The sequence below is a fragment of the Lygodium microphyllum genome, chromosome 19 (assembly GCF_053477565.2).
Source record: "Lygodium microphyllum isolate KBCC chromosome 19, Lygodium_microphyllum_v1.1.10, whole genome shotgun sequence".
Classification (NCBI taxonomy): Eukaryota; Viridiplantae; Streptophyta; class Polypodiopsida; order Schizaeales; family Lygodiaceae; genus Lygodium; species Lygodium microphyllum.
In genome coordinates, this window is record NC_141153.1 from 115,614,883 (window position 1) to 115,618,351 (window position 3,469).

Here is a 3,469-nt window from a genome sequence, read left to right on the forward strand (position 1 = left end):
TCTTCAGTTAATTTTCATCATTGCCATCCGCGTAATCATCCGACGTGCCGTTTTCCTCAATCGTTTTACAATTCAGAAATCATCCCCGACTTCCCTCCCTTTTTTTTCTTTTTTAATAGAGTTCACCAATGCTTTATCGTCGCCTCCCAGCTCTTCTGCCCCCAGCTATTTCCGTCGTTTTTCTCCCCTCAAAGCACGGCTCTCCTTTCCCCTAAAGCGCGGCTCTGTCCCGAAAAAAAACAAAAACTCTTGAGTGTTACACAAAAACCACCAGCTTAATGACAGGCCCAACCTCGAAGTCGCATAGATTAGAAGATCTCAATATTTCTTGCCAGCAGCAACCAAAGCAATATGGCTGATGAGATCCACCACTCGGTTGTTGTAGCCCCATTCATTGTCAGATCATGCCACAAACTTCATAAATTTATTTTGTTCAGAGCAATGCCTGCCTTGCATCAAAGATGCTAGACCTCTCATCCCCAACAAAGTCGGTAGAGACCACATCATCCTCAGTATATTCAAGGATCCCTTTCATTAAGCTTTCAGACGCAGCTTTGACTGCTGCCTTAACTTCATCGTAAGAAGCATCTTTTTCCAGTTGGCAAGTTAAATCAACAACTGAAACATTAGGAGTCGGAACTCTAAATGCCATGCCAGTCAACTTGCCATTCAGCGCAGGTAGCACCTTTCCCACTGCCTTTGCAGCACCAGTTGAGCTAGGAATGATGTTTTGTACTGTACTATTTTTCTCCTCGCCAGTCCTTCCTAGAAGAACCATCCACTGTCTTTTGAGTTGCAGTAGTTACATAGACCTCAGTCATCAGACCCTCAATAATTCCAAACTCTTGGCGTATAACCTTTGCAAGCGAAGCTAGACAGTTCGTTGAACAACTGGCATTTGATACAATTTGCATCTGTGATTTGTATTTTTCCTCATTAACACCCATCACAACATTGGGGCATCTGCAGAAGGTGCTAATATAATTACTTTCTTTGTAGCTTTTAAAGCACAGACAAGTGTGATACTATCCAGAGGGATGTCCTCGTCATGCATTTATTCAAATAGTTGTAATGTCTTCTCTCCTTGACCCAGTTCAACATAGACTGAATACGCAGAGCATAAATGTAATCACAAAAACTAAGTGTGCATAAAGTATGAAATCGCACACACTACTTTCGGGTGGTTTTCACATCTCGAATGCGCAGCAATACGACAACGTTGTAGCCCAACTGATCCTAGCCCACTACTCTTCAAAGGGAGTCCCTTTCACATAGCCAAAAAGGCTCGAATCACATACACATGGGGTTCCTCCTACGGCTGAATGCCGTCAACCCTCTGCGACTCTCCTACACTTGGGGGATTGGCCCCTCGATGCGTCGCTCAACATATAGACATTTCGCACACAAGTCGCTCAAGGTACCAAATAAGCGTATCCAGGAATGTACCATTGTCCTTACTTCTCTTTTCCCTTTAGGACCCCACGACTAGCCTACAGCATGGGTACCTCACTGCCTCTCATCGTAGGTCATGTCCTAATAAACCAATTGCAATGCATGTCCAGGAGCTGATCACTGATACTTTTAAATTCTTTTTCATGCTCCATGCATTTGGTGGATGCCTAGTGCTCAAGCATTTAGTAAAACAGTATCGTGCACAAGTGCAAAACATCCTTTTCATGGTTCCTTTCTCACGATTGTGCTTCGTTGCATGGTATTTTACGGCTTTTTACCTTATTTTTTCATATCAAAAGCGGACAAAACCGAACTAAAACACAAAAACAAGGCTGATCTGAAGCAAATCTTCATGCCTCAGCCCTGCTATACATTCACGGACATTACTCATAATTTTCCCAATTTTCCGAAGCCCAAAATATAAATTTTCCCTATTTTTTAGGGTTTTTTCCATCATTTTCTTGCAAATTTTTCCATTTTCTCCTATTTTTTAATTGCTAAAAATTAAGTTCAGTTTATGGGCTGTGGCCCTTAGTTCATTTCAGCAGAAACAGAAATTTTAGTAGGTGTGGATTAATTTATTGCATCATTTTTAGCCCAAAAAACCCTATTTTCCTTCATTTTTATGGTTTTTCGTGTCTCAGTTTTCTATTTTCTGCTATCCCACACATGTTTTTCTGATTTTTTAAATGATGAACAGCTAGAAAACAACTCAAAGCACGACATACTCAAAACTCAATCCATATGAACACATTTTTATCAACCAAATTTGCATCGAAAGACCATTTTCTTTGTAAAAACAATTATTACCGTGTCTTGCGGGTTTTTCATTAAATTTGGCACGTCCCACGATTGATTTCCAGCCATGAATTCTGCTTGGAATCAGCAATCTACAATGGTTTTGCATTGCTCTTTCATCCCGTCAAGAATCGGCATCCATCCGGCCGTCCATCTCCATCCTATTCCTTCAAGCACGAACGGGGGCTAAGAGGAGAGAGAGGGAGGAGAGAGAAAGACTGATTTTCTCTCTCTCCAACCAGTCCACCATTGCGGGAGCGGAGACCGACGATTTGATCGGCACAATGTCTTGATCGGGCCTGAGTGCTCGTAGCTATGGCTTACATGTAAGCCATGAATCGATTATGGAGGGGGGGGGGGCGCGATTTTTTCGGCGGCTGTTTTCAGCCGCCGCCCCCCCCATATTCACGATTTTTTTGGAGGGGGGGGTGCCAAAGGTCACCCCCCCTCTCTTACACCTTTTGGGATTTCCATTTTGGGCCCCCTCTTGGGCACCCCGGCCGGTTTCGGGCCATCTTCCACATCCGGACTCCGAACTTCGATCTGAAAATTCCTGTGAGCTCGTCTCAACATCCCGGACAGGCCTGCAGCTTCACTGACTGGCACGGGCACACGGAAAAATTATGAAAATTCACGGAGTGTCACACGGGCGCCCGTCAAGCACTTAATGCTTAAAATCGTCCTAGGTCGAGCCGCCGCCTTCGGGATTTGGTATTTTTCCCCGCATTTCCACATTTTTCTGCTATTTTTAGGCACGTTCCGGGGCCTAAAATCCATCCTTCAAGCCATTAGTGCTCACTTGAAACGCTGAATAATAAGTGGTCAGTGGGTCTTAGTGGTTGAGGTTGTGCTCATCTCTGCATTTTGGTTCCATTTCCAAGACCAATGAGCTTGAGTGTCTGTGAGCTTCAAATCAAGCATAGAAGTAAGTGTTCAATCCTCGAATTGGAGCTTGAGGTAGATAGGAAGTTTTGGGTCTTTAATCCATGCTACAAGTAAGGATGTTTTATCTTTGATGGTTAGTTTAGTAGGAGAAATTAGTTCAATACCTTACTTTTGATTCTTGTTGCATTTAGAGTAGGTTAAGGTTAGAAAATCAGTTGGAAAAATTTAGGGTTTATTACTCTAAAATTGGCCAAATAGGGTAGAGATTTGTGAAAAATGGAAGAAAGAAGAGCTAAAGGGGGTTGAGACCGACATGCAAAGGGACAAGAGTGGC

The 3,469-nt window shown here is 43.2% G+C and overlaps 1 pseudogene; it reads right to left on the bottom strand.

Annotated features, from left to right (window-relative positions):
- Positions 1 to 318: 318 nt before the first annotated feature.
- LOC148020295 (glyceraldehyde-3-phosphate dehydrogenase GAPCP2, chloroplastic pseudogene) lies at positions 319 to 1,054 on the bottom strand (annotated as a pseudogene).
- Positions 1,055 to 3,469: the final 2,415 nt, after the last annotated feature.